We start from the raw sequence: 19,953 nt of genomic DNA, 5'->3' as shown, positions 1-19,953 counted from the left end.
ATGCAGTGGCTTCTCTTACACATGTGGTCACAGAGTTGAGAAAAGTGACTCACAGGTGTGCAACACAGCTTTACCTCCTTAGATGGTGGTTCAGGAGTTTTCAGTGCCTTAATAACATTGTGCAGCCATCAGTTGATTATGTCTTCATCATTTACAAAGGCTTTCTGGCCACTGCTGGCCCAGTTTACTAATCCAGAATAACACTGAGTTTGGGATTGCTATTCTTAAGAACTTTGCTAGCCCACGTTTCACAGGCTGGGAACATATAGTCAGAATCCTTAATGAATCCAGACTATGACCCTGAGGAGGAGCTGCTAATGGGAAGTGAGGAAGACTGGGGATGCTGAGGCTGAGTCCAATGAGATAAAGATGAAGTGTGATAGAGGAATCAAGACCTGGAATGGGGCAGAGAGAAGCAAAAACAGGTGGGACCAGAGAAGAAATCTGGGGTCAGTGCAGATGCTAGTGAGTGTGTGTGACCTGTGGAGGTCTGAAACAACCAAACTGAATCTGGTCCACTTGGGGGAAAATCCAATTTGTCTCCCAATGCACATGTGCCTCTTTCCAAGCCCAGACTCTCCATAGATGTATCCTTGACTGACACAGTTAATCATACATGTGAATCTTTTTCTGTTAAAACCATTTAAGGCATTGGCTTGGTCAGTGTTCTATTACTGTGAAGAGACACTATGACCATGGCAACTCTTATAAAGGAAAACATTTAATTGGGGCTTCCTTACAGTTTCAGAGGTTTAGTCCATTATCATGGCAGGGAGCATGGTGGAAAGCAGGCAGAAGTAGCTGGGAGTTCTGTATCTGGATCTGCAGGCATCAGGAAGAGAGACACTGGGTCTCCCTTGAGTTTTGAAACCCCAAAGCCCACCTCCAGTGACACACTTCCTCCAACAAGGCCACACCTGCCCTAATAATGAAATGCCTCCTAATCCCTTTCAAGTAGTGCCATTCCCTAATGACCAAGCATTCAAACATATGAGCCTATGGGAATCATTCTTATTCAAACTACCACATTCTACTCCTTAGTCCCCATAGATTTGTAGCCATTTCATTATGCAGAATGTATTTAGTCCAACTTCAAAAGCCCCCATAGTCTATAACAGTTTCAACACTGTTTACAAGTCCAAAGTTCAAAGTCTCTTCTGAGACTCAAGGCAATGTCTTAACTGTAATCCCCTATAAAAATCAAAATTAAAATGCAGATCACACACTTCTAACATACAATGGCACAGCATGTACATTACCATTCCAGAAGCGAGTGAAGGGAGCATAGTGAGGAAATACTGGACCAAAGCAAGACTTCAAACCAGCAGGGCAAACTCCAAACTCTGCATCTCCATGTCTGATGTCAAAGCACCCTTCAGATCTCCAACTCCATGCAGCTTTGTTGACTTCAACACACTTCCTTCTCTTGGACTGGTTTCACTCCCTGTTAGCAGTTTTCATTGTCAGGTATCCTATAACTCTGGCATCTCTAAAATCTTGGGTTCTCCAAGGCAATCCAGGCTTCACCTTCACAGCTTCATACAATGGCCTCTCTGTACCTCCATGCAGGAACACCCCTGACACATGCCTGGCCTCAACAGCTTTCCTCAGCCATAGAGGGAAATTCCACAGCCCCTTTCTTATATCCTTGACTCTAAAGCCAGCACCACTGGTCAAAGTTGCTAAGTTCTGCTGCTTACTGGGGAGAGAACTTGCCCCCCCCCGTTCTAACACATTTTCATCAGCTTTTTGTTATCCACAGTTTAAGCTCTTCTTTAATTCCTTCTCCAAGTTGGAAACTTTGTTGGACAAGGTCTTACCTTGAAGTCATCACTCCCTTTATCCTATTTAGCATCAGGCTTTTCTTTAAACCTTTGATCTCCTGAACACAAGACTTGGCCCTGTTACACTTCCTGGTGCTCCTTTTCCTTTCAAACTGTACATTTTGTATTTTTCCTTGTTCAGCTGGCTCCTTTTTATTATAGATCTGCATAAGAATGGCCACTAATAACCATGTGATAGAGTCAATAGTAGACTGCCTTGAAACCTCCCCCACCAAGGCCATTAATCCCAAACTCTTCAACTTAGCCTCAGGCAGATTTTTAGGACAAGGCAAAAAGTAGCCACATTCTTTGCCAAAATATCGCAAGAACAGTCTCTAGGCCACTTATTAATATTCTTCTCCTCTGAAACTTCTTGAGCTAGCCCCACATTGCTCTTAGTACTGTCTTCCAGGATCCTACTAGTAATGCCTGTTAAGTCTCCACTTAACACATTCAACTGCTTTCCTAATCCAAAGTCCCAAAGTCCACATTCCACCAGCAAGCAGCATGGTCAGGTCTGTCACTGCAATACCTTGAACCTCGATACAACTTCTGTTATTACTGTTCTGTTGCTATGAAGAAACATCATGATCAGGGTAACTCTTATAAAGGAAAGCATTTAATTGGGGCTGGCTTACAGTTTCAGAGGTTTATTATTATAGCAGGGAGCATGGTGGACAGCAGGCAGAGGTACCCTAGAGTTCTATATCTGGATCTGCAGGCATCAGGAAGAGAGAGAGAGAGAGAGAGAGAGAGAGAGAGAGAGAGAGAGAGAGAGACTGAGTCTTGCTTGAGCTTTTGAAACCCCAAAACCCACCCCCAGTCATACACTTTCAACAAGGCCAGACCTACTCCAACAATGTCACACCTCCTAATCCCTCTCAAGTAGAGTCACTCCCTAATAACCAAGCATTCAAAATATATGAGCCTATTCGAACCACCATAAGCATGATGAATACTTAATTCTCCATGACATAGTCAACACTGTTGTTAGGTTACAGACCCCAAGTAATCCTACTGTAAAAATGGATTTCGTCTTTTGTAACCCATAATTTACCAAATATATTTATTCGTGCTTTTTTGCCTTGTTACACAATAGGCTTCATGGTGACACTGTCACATATCCACACAATGTATGTTGACCATGTTAACCCCCTTTTACTCTCCTGTCCCTCACACTCTTCCTGATTGTCCTCTTCCCAGCATGCTCCTCTTCTTTCCTGTATTGTTTCCTTGACTTTAGGGACTTGAGTCTCACTAGCATGACTTAAAGGAACGTGCTGTTTTGTCCAATGAAAGACAGCCAGTCTTCCTGGAAAACTTTACTGTCCCCGAGTGGGTGATTGGCAGAATGGTCCTGGGTGGGAAGCAGCTCCAGCACCAGTCACTAGGGTCAGCTGAAAGTTGAAACATAAATGGTGGTTATTTCTCTGCTTTGTCTAGCTCCTCCTTTAATAATTCAAATGTATGTAATGTTGAAAGTCATTGCTTCTTGGGATACTGAACATCTGGGCAGATCTGAAAACCATTCTTAGTGGTGAACCAGGAAAGCCCAAGGCTACAGCAGGCCTTTCCAAATAGCCCCTGTGGCATTTCTAAGGGCTCTGCTGCTCCCTGGAGGTGTTGGCACAGTCAAGCAAACCTCGTTATCTCATAAACAAGAAGAATGCTGCTCTCCCCATCAGACCTTCTGATGGAAGCCCAAATATGGAGTTGAGGGAATGGTCTGGGCTGCCTCAATGACATCAGAGAGTAGCCATCCTGTAGCTCCATGTGCTCTGTCCCTTGTGGTACTGGTAAACTCTGTCATCTGGGTTTATTGCTGTGAAGAGATATCATGACCATGACAAATCTTATAAAGAAAAACATTTAATAGGGACTGACTTATAGCTCCAGAGGTTTAGTCCATTATCAGCCTGGAGGGAACCACAGTGGAGCACAGGCAGATGTGGGGATAGAGAAGTAGCTCAGAGTTCTATATCCGGATCAGCAGGCAGCAGGAGAGAGAATGACCCTGGGCCTGGCTTGAGCTTCTGAAACTTCAAAGCCCATCTCCTGTGACACACTTCCTCCAACAAGGCCACACCTCTTCCACAAAGCCACACCTCCAATAATGGCACGTAGCTGGAGTTTTCCTGCATGGCCCACAGTCAGGACAAATCTCTCTCACCTGCCAGTCCCACAGATGCTCAGACCCGACCAAGTAAACACAGAGACTTATATTGGTTACAAACTGTATGGCCGTGGCAGGCTTCTTGCTAACTGTTCTTATAGCTTAAATTAATCCATTTCCATTAATCTATACCTTGCCACATGGCTTGTGGCTTACCGGCATCTTCACATGCTCTTCCTCATCATGGCGGCTGGCAGTGTCTCTCTCTGACTCAGCCTTCCACTTCCCAGCTTTATTCTCCTCCTTGTCCCGCCTACACTTCCTGCCTAGCCAATGGCCAATCAGTGTTTTATTTATTGACTAATTAGCAACACATTTGACATACAGAACATCCCACAGCACTTCCCCTATTTTTTTTTTTCAAAAAGGAAGGTTTTAACCTTAACAAAGTAAAATTACATATAATTTGGGAATTTAGGCGTAGCTTCTCTTACTACTTCCTGCTGGAGGGGGGTGCTGTATCTTATGGGGATACAAAGAAAATTTTAGAATTATGGAATAGTCCATGAGGGTATATCGTCTGAGCCAGTTGCCTTCAAACCATTCTGGATGTTGGATCATCTGGGCCATGGTGTCATTGGAGACCTTTCAGGGGGTCTTGGCTGGTCAAACCTGATGTATCTTAATCTTGAATAAATCCATAGCCTCTGGCTTTCTGTGGGAACAAAAGCAGAGACTCCTTTCCAAAGCAACATATCCTTATATCCAAATTTTGAAGTCAAGGTACCTTTAAAATATACATTTTGGCATAACTCAACAGCTTTTACAATCAAATGTTTTTCTGCAGTTAAAAATCCCAAAGACAACACAATCCAGATTCTCTGTGTAATATTCATCTTTACATGGCTTATTTTTTTATACTATCTTTACTGTCTCTTTAAAGACTTTATTTTTAAAAACTATTTATTTCTTTATATAACTGTATATATTCCTTTTTCTTTCTCTTTCAAGCCTACGTACATTTTTACACACATTGTAAACTATTACATCTGAATCTGTCTTATTGTGAATCTATTGCTTTCAACTGCAGCAGCTGTGGCTGCTGGCCCCACCCACCACAGCTTCCCAACATGGCGTGGTACATTTACTGCCAGCTCTGGGAGCTATCGTGGGTCTATGCTTTTATCAAAGCAGCGTGTAGCCCAGAATCATCTTTTTGTTGTTGTTGTTTTGTACTAACAAAGGCTAAATCCACCATGCAGCTTAATGTGCTACTTGCAGAGGCCTCATTCCCGCCATACTGCAGGTCGAGCATGCATGCCAGGAACCCACAAGTAGCTCAAACCGGCAGCTGCCACTCATTTGAGAGAGACAATTAGGAAGCTGTTTTTAGCTCCGTTTTAGATTCTTTTTTCTCCGTTTTTAGGTGGAAACTCTTGCCACCACGTTGGACGCCATTTGTAGCTAGATTTTTCCTGCATGGCCCACAGTCAGGACAAATCTCTCTCACCTGCCAGTCCCACAGATGCTCAGACCCGACCAAGTAAACACAGAGACTTATATTGGTTACAAACTGTATGGCCATGGCAGGCTTCTTGCTAACTGTTCTTACAACTTAAATTAATCCATTTCCATTAATCTATATCTTGCCACATGGCTCGTGGCTTACCAGCATCTTCACATGCTGTTCCTCATCATGGCAGCTGGCAGTGTCTCTCTCTGACTCAGCCTTCCACTTCCCAGCTTTATTCTCCTCCTTGTCCCGCCTACACTTCCTGCCTAGCCAATGGCCAATCAGTGTTTTATTTATTGACTAATTAGCAACACATTTGCCATACAGAACATCCCACAGCAATGGCACTCCCCACAAGTCTATAGGGGCCATTTTCATTCAAGCCACCACATGCCCCAAGTTTCTGGTGACTTGTTCTGGGTGACGTAAAAACATGAAGGAAGTGGCTGGATTTGGATTCTAGGTGAGTGTGTTGCCTTTGGGAGGTATCTGTACTGAGATAGCACATGTGTGAGGAAGCAAGGGTCCTGCCTAAGCCAGGATATGGGAGTAGTAACGTAGGAGTTGGGTGTAGAAGTTCTGCCAGGGAGATGGGAAGATAGCTCAGTTGGTTAAAGTGCTTGGGCCGCAATGATAAAGACCTGAGTTCAATTCCCAGAACCCACTTAAAAAAAGCCTGGCAGGGTGGCAGTACCTGTAACAGAAGCAGTGGGAACATACATAGTGGAGCATCCCCTGGGATGCTCGTCAGCCACCTTAGCAGTCCATGAGCTGTAGACTCTGTGAGAGACCCTGCCTCAAAAACACATGGAGAACAATTGAGAAACACACCTGACATTGACCTCTGACCTCCATGTGCACCCATAGATGTGTGGTGTACCACTCTCCTGATAAGTGTATCCAATTATATAACATGTGCACATGTGTGTGAGAACATGCTTGAGTGTGAGTGTGCACACACATGCACACATACATGAAGAAAGAAATTTGGGGGATTTGAACTTCTCCAGTGAAGAATGGATCTAAGAGTCAGTCGGTCCTTTCTTCAAGAGCAGAAAGTGGTGGTGACAGGTGGGCTGAATCAGACATGGACTGGACTGCACTTAGCTTTCTCTGCTCTTCTATCCTGATACCGAAGATAAGAAATATCACATGCATGATGGCTGGAGATTGTTAAGATAATAGAAGAACAACTTCTCAAAAACATATCACATTATTACTTTGTGGCATGTGTATCCTGGAAGTATTTCATGGCTCAGCCTGAGATTTGAAGCGAGAGGTCAGAGAAGGCAACTAGCAGGATGTAACATCATCCCACAGCCCCTCCTAAGTGTCAGTCATACCTACCTCTATTATCAGGATGTTCTCATGCCAGAACTGCAAGGCAAAACGCTGAGAGTTCTCCTGCCTTGGACTGTAAGCCTTGCCTGCGGGTCTAAAATAAAACCCTGCAGAACCTAGTCTGTACCAGTGCAGCCCCCAGGCATGGCACCCAATATGGAGATACTGGATTCCCTGACTTACAGGAAAACTCAGTTACAAGGGCCCTGCTCTTGGGTGCAACAAACGCCTGTCGAGGTTAGAAAACATCCTCCAAACTCCTGGGCCTCACTGTTCTTGCTCAGAGGAAGCAAGGGTCCTGAATACTGCACCATACTGTTTTCAGAGAGCAATGGAGAGCCCCACAGTGAAGCTACACAAAAATTCTTAATATTTTGAATCCCTACTCGATTATTCACAAAAACTGCAGTGTGCAGATAACTTCGGTTGGGCCCATTCCAATTTGAAAACTCCAGGTAAAAACACACACCTAAGAATTCATAATTAAACAATGTTTATTGCCACAACCTGAGCATTTAGACTGTTGAATTCGGGTTAATCTTGGATAGATTTAAAATACCACCTGTTCCTGTCTGTTAAAAAAATATTATAATTGTAATTTCTGCTTCACTCAAGTGCTTAATCCCCGCACGCTTCGTTTCATCTTTTGAATAAATAGCTGGATTCAGAAAGCTGCTGTCAGTCAGAGAGCAGGCAGGTGGCTCTTAATGTATAGTGGTCTCTGGATGTGGCAGACCTGTGGGTCACAGAGGAGCTTCTCCATGAAACATCCCTGGATGGAATCACTTGGTCTCATTCAGGAGCAGAGGGTGTGTTCATATTCCTGCGAGAGAAAATATGTTCTGAAGAGAGTGGGGATGATGTCGACAAAGGCCCTTGCCCGGGTTCACAGAGCCCTGCTTCTGCCTGACAGAGGATTATGGGTTCTTCTGACTTCCTCAGCTCAGGTTTTTCCAAGGGTCAAGATGAGAACAGAAGGGGTAAGGCCTGGTGCTCCTGATAAATCCTGTTATTTTTACCTTCTCTACAAGGTCAAAAGTGTCTTAAATAAAGGCTTACCCTACATGCCTTGCTTCCATTAAAGCCAGAAAGAAGGGTTCATCTCCAAGGACCAATCAGTGGTATCCTAGCTAAGAACCCCAAGTAGCCAAGGTAGGGAACCTGACAGTTCTCAGTCACAGGCAACTCTGTCCTCTGAGAAGATTTGTCTGTAGATTTTTCATTGTCATGGGGACGGGATAATCTTGGCATCCATCCAGTTGGTAAAGACCAGGTATGCAGCTGACAGTCCTGTAATGAACATTACAGTCCCACAGCAAGGAGTGATCAGTGGTGCCAAGACTGGGGAACCCTGTAACTGGCCTTGGTGCCTAATGAGACCAATGTAACCACTTGTGGAACTTTGCCTTTGTGACTGTGAACCAGAGTAACAGTGACATCACCTCCTTTCCTAGAGGGTCAACCACACACATTGAGGCAACAGAGAAGACTTACCAGGTAATGCCCAGAACTGTCTGCCTCTGCCAGCTGAACACCCTCCATCAACCTTGCCCAGCCATTGTTCATATTGATTCTGCACTCATGCACCGTCTCATAGGTCCTCATTAGCCCATGTGTGGACCAAGACAACTGTCTTTCTCCACTATGCTCCAAATGTGACACTTGGGATGGGTGAATCGGACTCCACAGCAGCACTGAGAAAAGGCCCAGACAGGCCCTGAGCTGTCCCCAAGAAATCAGGAAAGAGGAAGCAAGACAGAGCCCAAGGCTGCCCCAGAACTGTCAAATACACCACCAAACCTAACTGACCCCTCTGGCAGAGCAAGAGCCGTGATGCAGAAAAAGAAACGGGAATTAAATGAAGTGAAGGAAGGGAGTTAGATGTGGGATCCTATCTGTACAGGTCAGCCCGGTAGCCGCAGGATTAGAGAGGTCTGCGGGAAAGCAAAATCTTAATTTTAGGTTCCTCAAATGAACCAAGTTATCTACAAATGGAAAAATCCCTCAAAGTGGAGTGTTCTATAATAACGCATTTAAAGGTAGTCACTTTATACAGGTTTATCTTGACTTCATATTAAATGTACACCCCAAGGTTAATGCACACATTTAAAGAGTTGGACTAGGGACTGAAGTGTGGGATGAGGACAGACATGGAGGGGCCATGCCTTCCGTGGGACTCGACGATCAGAGGAGCAGGTGTGAGGAGATGAACTGTACCCCTGGTGTCCCAAGAACTATTTCAAGACAATCAGCTCCAGTTAGAGGTCGATCCACAGCAAGAGGGAAACATTCCTTTGTCAAAGCTTCCAGTGCTGTGACCAGATCCCTTTATAACCTAAAGTGGTCTAACAGTTTTTAGGGACATAGTTACTAAATTTGCTTGTTTAGAGGGAGGCTCAGGTAGGGGGTGGGTCAGAGTAAGCAGAGGAGCACAAGGACTGCCCCCCCCAATGCTGAGGCTCTCCCAGTGGTGGTGTGGACCTGAGAGTGATTGAAAGACACTCAAGCCATTCAAAGAATGAAGTTGGATGGCCTAAGGATTCACACAGGTACTCTGAAGGTCACCCTGGGCTTGCTGGTGTTAACCAGCTAGGTGACACACATCCTGTAGATGGTTAGGGGCATCACGGTGAGAAAATACAGCCTGGGGGAAGATAGCCAGGGGGGATGCTGAGGTACAGAATGCTGGGAAATGACACTGACATGATGTTTGTTAAGTACATGTCAGTCTCTGTGTGTGAGTGTGTGTATATGTGTAAGTGTGTGTGTTTGTGAAAGAGAGTGTGTACATGGATGTATGTGTGTATATGACCTGAGAGTACATGTCAGTGTGTGTGTGTGTGTGTGTGTGTGTGTGAGAGAGAGAGAGAGAGAGAGAGAGAGAGAGAGAGAGAGAGAGAGAATGATGTATGAGTGCCTGTATTAGTGCATGTGTGTAAGGAGTGTGTGTGTACTAGGGATTCAAGATGTTTGAGGTGGGCAAAGGAAACCAAGAGGGCTCGGTAGCTGGGGGAAGGGACTCCTTGAAGAGAACGAGAGGATGCGGGGGAAGTATTCTCAACAGCAGCAAGGAACAGCCAGAGACCTCGGAGGTGAGGGAGAGAGTGGGGGTGGGGAGGGGAGGGTAGCTCACCAGTGTTCTCAGCACTCAGTGCTGTGGGAAATCCTCAGTTATTAATTTTTTCACATACTTTCAGCACATCCAGGTTCAGGCTACTCTTAAGAGGAGACACTGCTAAATTTCCCTACAGAGAAAGATCTGCACTCCACACTCATTTCAGAAAATTCAAGACCAACGGCTATTGAAAATAAAACCGAGAATGTGGGGTTCGTGCTTCCCTTCAGGCAATCAGTATGTAAGGCTTGAAGCTCTCAAAATTTGTAAAATATTTATAAGACAGTAAAGGCCCACCACACAGAGTGCTGAATAACGAGTCTGTTAAATAAGGAAATGAAGATGGTGTTTAATGGTTTTGTTACTTATTTCACATCAGGTACTGCCAACAACAAGATGGCCGACTTCAATAGAGCCTACCAAAGACAGCATCAGGCTTCTCCCAGAAGCCACTACAATGCAGAATTGCTCATGAGTTGGGTTGTTACGGGAGAATCCACAATCCACTTCACGTTTGGTTTCTAAAGCAAACAGCAGTTTCACAGCAGAGAGGGGTGAGTGGGTGTGTTTGATGTAGAGTCTTTGCTTGGAGGTTCAAATGCTTCTCTCCCTGTCCATCAAGCAGCCCTGAAATATGGCTGATGAGCCAGCCTGTGGTGGATGCCTGTCAGCCCAGATTTCAATCAGCCCTCCTCAGCCACCTTCTACCTTTGGAAGGCTGTGTCAGGGCTGTGATATTTTTCACTGGAATGTGATGATTCATGCCTATTTTGGAGCAGAGAGAATATTTACATTCTCAAAGCAATCACAGATTTGAGATAGTTAAACTAAATTTTGTATTTCACCCTGGCAAATAAATTTATAGGAAATACAATTATTTATAACCTGGTTACACACCACAGTAAATAACAGAATTGAATGACTTTGGGAGAAAGTGTCAGCTATCCATACAAATTTCTGCTGTTGGAGTATTTTTAGAGGCAACCCAGTGCCATAGGCACTGGTGGGTGACAATGAAACCCTTTAAGAAGCCAAGGGAGTTTATTTTCTGATCAGAGGTCTGGATGACCCTCTACCCACTCACATTAGCTCATGCCTAGGTACATCACCTACAATGCCAACCAATTGTTCAAGCCATTCAAAGGGACCCCACTGCCTTCTTAAAAATGATTTCCCACAGTTGTTCTCTGAGCAATCCTCAATATATTGACTTTAAAGTCTATATATTGCTCTGAGTCCCTAAATCCTAAGAGATTCACATAAGCTAGGAAAGTCCGAGAACCTATAGGAAGATCTGCACACCTGTACCACATCCACCGGGACAAACCTGAGGCTCATATGTACTTCCAGCAATGCCCTCCCAGCTGGACTTTAGATGGAAGAGTCCCTGGTCTGGGTGCATTGCAAAAGAAGTTCCCTCACGGTAGGGATCACTACAGCCTTGCTTGAGTCTCCAAGGCTGCATACTCCAGCTCAGCTCACCAGGCTCAGAAGGAGCTCCCAGCCAGTCGAGCAGCAACACATCAAACACACAAGCTTCTCACACACGTGTGTTAGCACCACATCCAGAGACTAAAACTCTCCCAGTGAAGTTGTATTTCCCGCCCCCGGATTGTCATTAGGCTGGATGAAGGTCCACTGAACCTGTGTCCTCTTTCCACGGTCATCCCATTTCCTGATTGATTGGAGCACTGATTGGAGCTGAGGCCCAACCAGTAGCACAGATTTCCTTTCTAGTGTAAGAAGTGTCCTGCTCTGTGCTCACAGCCGTTCCCATGAAGTCTTTTGCACATGGCTGTTTTCCACCCTGTTGAAAGTCAGGGACATGGAGCCACCATCCTCTCCCACAGCCTGTGTGGAATGGAAGCCCACATATCAAACAAAGGACCACTGCTCACAGGGAACTGTACCCTGCCACAGTGAGCAATGGTTTTCATGCTATACTACCCAAAAGTCCCTCTGCACACAAAATTCATCTGAATCGCTTGCCCATGAATAGCAATCTGGATGCTGACACAGAGGGAGAATTTGCCATCTTTTAACTGTAAGACCTTGTACATGGAGCTGGAGAGTCTGCCTAGAGTCCTCCATGGTTCCAGCTTCTAGCCTGTAAACTGGACCACTGTAGCCCACGGCACCTCTGGGTATGAGTGAGGTGTAGGGCTTAGGTGAGCAAGAGGGTCCCGGCAGCTCTTGGAGGTTTCAGCCTCCATGTTAGTCTCTATGGTAATATATTGTGTACCCTAATACATTTTGCCTGAAGATCAGAGAACAGAACAAGTCATTAGATTAAACATAGAGGCCAGGCAGTGGTGGCACACACCTTTAATCCTGGCACTCAGGAGGCAGAGATCCGTCTGGATCTCTATGAGTTCAAAGCCACCCTGGACTACATGAGATTGACTCAGTCTAGGAGAGAAACAGAGCCAGGCAGTGGTGGCACACATCTTTAATCCCAGTATTTGGGAAGCACACATGCCTTTAATGGCTGGGTGGAGAAAGGTATATAAGGCATGAGGAGACAGGAACTAAAGGCTTTTCAGCAGAAGCATTCCTTTCAGCTAAAGGCTTTTTCAGGCTGTGGAGTCCTAGAGGTAAGACATGGCTTGTTCCACTGTCTCTTTGATCTTTCAGCATTTACCTCATTATCTGGCACTGGGGTTTGTCATATGACGGGGGCCACAGGACCAACTGCAGCTTCAGCCTTGCTCTGTCTCTCCAGAGCATTGCCAGGAAGCCAGCTGCCACTGTACTCCATGTTACTTGCAGAGGACGCTGGGGAGAGACCCTGAGACCTCTGGTTCAAGTCCACACAGGTGCCATCATTCCTGAACACCCTTCAGTCCCTCAGAGGGGGACCTAGCAGGAGGGGGAGGGGAGGCTCTTCAGTCCCTCAGAGGGGGACCTAGCAGGAGAGGGAGGGGAGGCTCTTCAGTCCCTCAGAGGGGGACCTAGCTGGAGGGGGAGGGGAGCCTCTTCAGCGCTTCCACCAGAGTCATCTTTTTGCCCTGCTCTGCACCTCTGACCTTCAGGAACTCTGCAAGGTCACATATCACACATGTTGGATGCAACAGCCCTTTAAGTGTGAGGCTGGTTTGTTATACAACAGATAACTGATAGAGATGACAATATGACCCTTTTAAGATGGCAGGTTGAACACTGTTGATTTTTGAGATTATACCTATTTTTTAAAATTTCCATCTGCAGTCTACATGTCGTAAGTCAACACCATCTGTCAACTTGGGGCTTCATGTATACACATGAATGCGTGTATATGTTCAATAATTAAACACACACATGTGCATTGAGTAAGTTACCACTTAATTTATAGATAATAAACCAAACTAAAACTAAACACTGAGATTCCTTGATGCAGAGCAGGTGACACAATCCCTCTGCCTTTTCTTGCCAGCTGTAAGTTCCGTGCCTCGTCATTTACCTAGTACTGGAGCTGGCAATGGAAAGCTGTCTTGGGCCAGCATCACCGAAATGCCCATGAGAGGAGCTTTGGACTCTTGTCTGCTTATCCTTGAAATGTTTGTTTTCTCCCAGGACCTTATCCACCACAGGACTGAAGGTGATGTCCAGAGTAACGAACGGCCAGGGACTGGAGGTTAGCCGGGTGTTCCGTACTTAGAGCGCTGCAGCATAGTCACAGAGACCGAGGCTGCAGCATAGTCACAGAGACCGAGGCTGCAGCATAGTCACAGAGACCGAGGCTGCAGCATAGTCACAGAAACCGAGGCTGCAGCATAGTCACAGAGACCGAGGCTGCAGCATAGTCACAGAGACCGAGGCTGCTGTTCTGTCACCTCCAGTTGCAGGGAGGAAGCTGAGGCATCAGAAACAAAGCATCTAGGCCAAGTGCTCATAGGTCTTTAAGTCATCACAAATGCAACCCAGCTGTTAGGAGCCTTAATGTGACCAGGTGAGGCACAGGGGTGCAGAGAAACTAAGAGAGGTGGTGGCCGAACAGAGGTGACCTGGGGTAGGACAATGACCCACTCACTCTGTAGGGTCTGAACATGAGCCACAGCCACATCACAGGGGCCAGAGAAGCAGCACAGGCTCCAGCAACCCAAGGGAAGGCTGACTGTGAAATCCTGCCCTGGCCTTTAACACCCACACAGTCCAGCAGGGACTGGACAGTAGCCTGGCTGAGCCCAAGAGATAACATGGTTACAATTCATGGCATGACCTTCAGAAGAATATTCTACCCATTGTACCCTCCGACCTACTACTGAGCATCTTCATGGGGGCAGGGAGAGGGAGCAGCTGAATTCTGCATGCCTGTGACAGGTGAATTGGGGAAGGAAGCTATAGCTAAATTGTGGGGGGAGGATGTGCTAATGGTAAAGTGTGGATTCTGTTAGGCAGACAGTGAGTGAGGATAAACAGCCACAGACAGAAAAAAAAAAAGGTATTTTTCCCACAGGACTTGGTCTGCAGTGAATGGAGGGACTGTGAGAGAGACTCTTCCTGTCACCCTAGCACACTGCCTTCATTCCAGTACAAGTCAAAGCCAACATCCAGCTGGGGTTCTTTCTCATCCTCTTTGTCTTTGTTCACACGTGGGCCAGGCCACTAACCATGGAGAGAGTCGAGCCTCGCTTCTCACTGGGTTTTCAGCCTGTGAATGATCACCCCTAAAGGGAGAAGCTCAATGAAAAGATAGGGTTGCTGTCTTACTGAGGTGGGTACACCTCAGCAGGAGCCAGGAGGATTTAGAGGGTGGAGGTTGTGTTAGGCAGGGCTGTCCATCAGACCTGAACCAGTAGAATGCATGTATATACAGTGAAAGGGATTCACTGGGCTGGCTTAGGTGCTACAGGATGGGTCAAGAAGAAATGACTGTACCTTGAAGAGGTTGAGAACCCAGTACTTGCTTAGTTTGTTTAGTTCTCAAAACTGAACAAATTAGCTGGCCCAGTCTGGTGCTGGCAGCCTGGTAGATTCTCAAATAGTTGCTGGCACTCGGTCCAGGTGGGAGGGCTGGGAAGCTGGAATCTGATGTGAGCAGGAGAGGGTGGTGGTGGCAGCGGGAAGCAGCAGAGGCAGCCAAGTGACACTGCTATTTCCTGGGACCTCTCCATATCTGGATCACCTTGCTGGAAGGTGCCAATCACACTGACAGCAGGTCTTATCCTCTCAGCTAATCCTCACAGATGCCCAGAGGTGTGTCTCCTAGGTGACTCCCAATTCCATTAAGGTGACAGCCCAAATTAAACACAGCAAGAGTTTGAGCAAGAGGACACAAAGCTCCTTGTGTGACCCACTCACTCACTTCCCAGGTGCCACCAGAGGCATGCTCACTGCTCAGGGGACATTTTCCCAGAATGCTGAGCACATGACTCAGTGTGTGTTTTGCTTTTATTTAGGGTAAGTGGTAAACCTGGAGGGCAGGAAATGGCCATCTTTCTGTTCCACCTGTAATTAGACAGTACAGACCCACGAGCTGTGAAACTGATGGGCTGTGAACCATCAGTACAGGCCATTTCCAGAGCTGGGATTATGGCAGAACGGCTCTTGGAACCAGCAGCATATGCTTCCCCCACTGACTGAGCTTCCAAGGCTTAATAAAAAGAACCATGCCTAAGAGAACATATCTTACAAGTGGCACCTAAAATGAGGCTGTCATGGGCATGACATCACACCACTTCACTTGACTTGATAATTAACATGTGTCCTCCAGTCAATCACCAAAGAAAACTGGAGCCTTTGTAAAGCAAAGGCACACTTAAGCGTAGGGTTGGTGGCTGCTAGAGTCTCCTGTGAGAAGCTTGAGGTCAGGACCTGAATGTTCCCGCCCCTGGTGGGACTAGCACTACAGTGTTCTTCCTGGCCTTCAGAGAAAGTGGGAGCCCCTCTGGTAAAAAGCACAGGTCACCCTGTGAACCAGCATGGCGGGTGGTGTTCCGCTCTATGCCTGTCTGCATTATCCTGCTGATAGCAATCAGACCTATCCATTGCAATGTAATTGGTTAATTTTATAAGGGGCAAGAAAGCTTCCTATTAGAAATTATGGTTATTCTGGATTTGTGTGGTATATATGTGAACATGTTCTCCTTTGTGTGTGTGTGTGTGTGTGTGTGTATGTGTGTGTGTGTGTGTGTGCATTCACATATGTATGTATGTTCGTGGCAACCAGAGGTCAATGTCAGATATCTTCTTCTACCTTATTTTTTTGAGACAGTGCTTCTCACTAAACCTGGAGGGATGGCTCAGCAGATAAGAGCACTGGCTACTCTTCCAGAGGACCCAAGTTGAGTCCCAGAACCTACTTATCTGCCTGTAACTTTAGTTCCGGGGGATCTGACATCCTCTCCTGGCTTCCACAGGGACCCGGTGTGCACATGGTGCACAGACAAACATGCAGGCAAAGCTCCCACACACATACTTACACACATAAATATAAATAAATGAATAAATAAATAATAAACAAGCCTGGAGCTCACCGATTGGTTTAACTGACTGGCCTGTAAGCCTGGGGATCCTCTTGTCTTCATCTGCCAGCTCTGGGATTACAGGCAAATGCCACCACACCCGCCTCTGTGGGGATTGGAGAGCCAAACTCCCTTCTTCCTGCTTGTGCAGCAGGCTCTGTACTCACCTAGCCCTGAGTCCCCTTCCCCATGGGCATTCTCCTCTAAGAGTTATTTTGAATACAGAGAGCCACATGCAGCACTCATCTCCACCTGTTCTCTGTAGCTGTAAACACCAGAGCTCCCTACAGGATGCAGGATTGCTGGCATCACAGGGGAGTTGGGGAGCAGCCTTGTCACCTAGGTGGAGAGCTATTTGCAAGCCTGGTTTCCACAGCAGTGTTTGCATATGGAGCAGCTGGTGTGAGAGTGGAAATGTGTTTTACTTCTTCCTTCAGATGCAGCCTAAGAACATCTTCTAAGAACACATTCCGCACATTTGCACGCCAGTTCTCCTGGACATCTAAAGAGGCTGACAGCAATGAGCAGCAAAGGACCTGACTACCGTGGGCCTGTGCTGATATTCTCCCAGACCTTGGGAGAGACAGGGTCCCATCACCACAGCTTCTCATCCCCAGGGATGGGGATGTGGATCCAGTTGTTAAATGAGAAGCAGAAAAGTGATGGGATCAGGAAGGGCAAGATCAAGCCAGGAGGAGACACTTAGGACCACCTCCAGAAGCCTAGGCAGCCTTTGCTTTCCATCTTGAGTGAAGTCTGTCACAGTCCAGCCTCTAAAGAGCCAATCAAACCCTCTGCTGTGCTAACAGCCCCCTGTTCAACACAGGCCTCTCTTCCATGTGGAACACTCCAGGGAGTGGAGCTTTTGGATTTCTCCAAGAGAAGGTCATGTAACAAAAACCAGAAACTCCTCACTCCATCAGGACACCTGCTGGGGGTGGGGGTGTGCAGCACTAGTGTGTACAGATATGTTTGTCCTCAGAATTCTCTAATGTACAAGGACTGAAGTGGACACCATGTTCACTGGTCCTACAATCTGACAGGAAGAGGTTTGATGTTCCAGGGGGCTGATTCATGAACACGCATGGGTGTGGCAGTAAGGCTGGCAAATTCCCTTATAGAGAAAAACATGCATGGACAGGTAGACATGGAGGTCTGCCCTGTGCAGCCTCCCTGGACATGGCCACCTAGGAGCCAGCATCTTGAGTATTCTCGGATGTGGCTTCCTTTCCAGGTACCTACCAAGATGCCATCTTGAATCTTCTTTTGATTTGGAATTTGCAATGACATTTCAGTGGAATTAACTGTCAATATATATTCTGCAGTTTCTCAGCATGGTCCCCAACAAAGTGAATCAAAATTGCTGACCTCCTAAGTTATTGTCACAAAGACCCCAAACCTGGTGGCTTAAAGGGCAGATATGTATTGTCCTACACTACAGCAGGCTGGAAGTACAAGATCCATCATGAGCAGGGTTGGTCCCTCCTCCTCCTCCCTCCTCCCTCTTCCTACCCTTCTCTTTTACCTCCACTTTCCTCTCCTCCTATTCTTCCTTCTTTTTTTGTTAGTCATATGCTCTCTCTGTGTACAGCAGACTGGACTGAAACTCTAAGTAGTCCAAGCTTTCTTCCACCTCCCCAGCATCTATCCTCAGCCTCCACAGTGCTGGGTTTACTTGTGTATGCCACATTGCCAGGCAAGGTCCATTCTTCCGAGGCCTCTCCTGAACTACAGACAGCCGACTCTCCTCTATGCCTTCACATGAACACCCATCTGTGTGCCACAGCATACACTTCTTAAAGGACACCAGCCGTGATCAATCAGGGTCCCCCCAGATGACCTCGCTGAATCTGTACCACACTGTCAAGGTTCCATTTTCACATCCTGGGGGGCTGTGAATTTGGAACTCATCACTGTGGAGCCCCTCAGAGCTTGCATGTTCTGCTCAACCAACGAACTTGAGTCAAAGGAGGATGCTGTCATGGGGCCAGTTTGTATATAGTTGCTGGGCAACTGCAGGGGAGTCTGGTGGTACTGAGATCCATCCCTGCACCCAGGGAGTCCATTGGTTAGCAGTCCATTGGTGAACTCCAGGCCAGAGAAAGACCCTGAAGTATGACACTCCAGAGGCACACGCACACATATACATGTGCACCCTCCCACATGTGCCTACACAAACTCACACACAATAGATGAAAACATGTCACAGAAGCTATGAGTAACACCGGCAGGGTGCACAAGGATTCCACCCCTCTCTGTGAACCCGAGCAGGGTTCCCAGCTCTCTGAGGTGAGGGCTGATTTCTAGGAGAGCCCACTTTTTGTGGCTTTATCTCCCAGCGTTTGGCTTTCTACCATATAATGGGGAATTAGTTGAAACACATGGAAAACATCGCTCTGAGCAGGTGCAGGAACCCGGCAGCCGGTGTTGAAATGACAGCTGAAGCATGAACACAAACACCAGCGGATAAATGTGTGTGTAATTTTAGAGTTAATAATCATGGTGCATAATTTTCTTTGGAAGAAGGGCTTATAATAACGTTTTTAGAAAGTGCCAAGCAAAGTAAAGACATACTTGGCAAGCCACAGAAACGCAATAATTTGGCAAATGCCTCATTAGCCAAGTTCTCAGGTCAGGGCAAGGCTTTTATTTTATTTAAATGAGTACATTAAAATTTTCAAATACTTTTTATTTTATGGTTTTATTTTTTTCTTAGAATTACAATCTTGCCTGCTAATGCAATGTTTTAAATGTGTGTGTGTTTTTTTTAAAGTCAACTTGGCTACCGTGAGAGGATTCCTCATCCACAAATACTGAAGGGAATTGAGTCAAGAAAAGAAACCAACCACACTTCCAGATCTGTTCCCAAGAGCTGGCACCATTGTGTCCATCTCCAGGGATACTAGACGTCAGCATTTCACATGAACAGCACTGTGGCAGCCATTGAGCTAATGCTTGCAGAAATCTGATTGAAGACTAAGGTGGCATCTTCTGAATTTGGGGGAAGTGTTGTTGATAGTCGTGTATCTCAGAGTTGTAATGTCTGTTACTGGAGGCACTCAGGTCACCCAAGTTTCAGAAGAAGATATGGTGTATGGTGATGTGTCTCATTGGTCCCCTTGTCCCCTTTCATTTACACTGGTCCTCGTTCATCACTTCCAACCAGGAGCCGATCACATACTAGTTCTGGAAGGCAGACCTTATGAACAAGGTGAAAGCCAGAGGGATGCAGTAACTGCCCCTCTTTCAGTCATCTAATGGGGGTATTCACTATTTAAATGCACTTTCTACATTTGTCTTTCATTTATTTTAAAGCCAAGATAAATTAACATTGCATACAATACTCTAAATATTAAATAAGTATCAATCTCTTGCTGTCTGTACCTCGGCCAGTTGTTGGTCTCTGCATTAACCACCATCTAAAGCAAATGAAGCTTCTTTGAAGACAGTTTGCACAGTGTGGTAATCTATGGGTGCAGTAATAAATCATTAGATTTATTATTTAATAAATACTGTGCCCGATATTAGCAGACTAATATCAGTAGGTTTCCCCTGGGGTTATGACCTATCTAGCCACAGGTTCTTGCAGGACAGCTGTCACATGA

At 46.1% G+C, this 19,953-nt stretch overlaps 2 long non-coding RNA genes across 2 annotated transcripts; one reads left to right on the top strand and one right to left on the bottom strand.

Moving 5' to 3' along the window:
- Nucleotides 1-7,266: 7,266 nt before the first annotated feature.
- LOC131908786 (uncharacterized) lies at nucleotides 7,267-8,164 on the bottom strand. Its single transcript, XR_009378663.1, has 2 exons — nucleotides 7,850-8,164; nucleotides 7,267-7,613 (listed from the first exon to the last, which is right to left on the bottom strand). It is a non-coding gene; the product is annotated as an uncharacterized LOC131908786 (long non-coding RNA).
- A 2,135-nt stretch (nucleotides 8,165-10,299) lies between these two features.
- Nucleotides 10,300-19,719, top strand: LOC131908785 (uncharacterized). The gene is made up of 2 exons (XR_009378662.1): nucleotides 10,300-10,459; nucleotides 19,122-19,719. It is a non-coding gene; the product is annotated as an uncharacterized LOC131908785 (long non-coding RNA).
- Nucleotides 19,720-19,953: the final 234 nt, after the last annotated feature.

The sequence above is a fragment of the Peromyscus eremicus genome, chromosome 4 (assembly GCF_949786415.1).
Source record: "Peromyscus eremicus chromosome 4, PerEre_H2_v1, whole genome shotgun sequence".
NCBI lineage: Eukaryota > Metazoa > Chordata > Mammalia > Rodentia > Cricetidae > Peromyscus > Peromyscus eremicus.
Note: the sequence above shows the minus strand (reverse complement) of the source record. Positions and strands in the feature narration are given on the sequence as shown.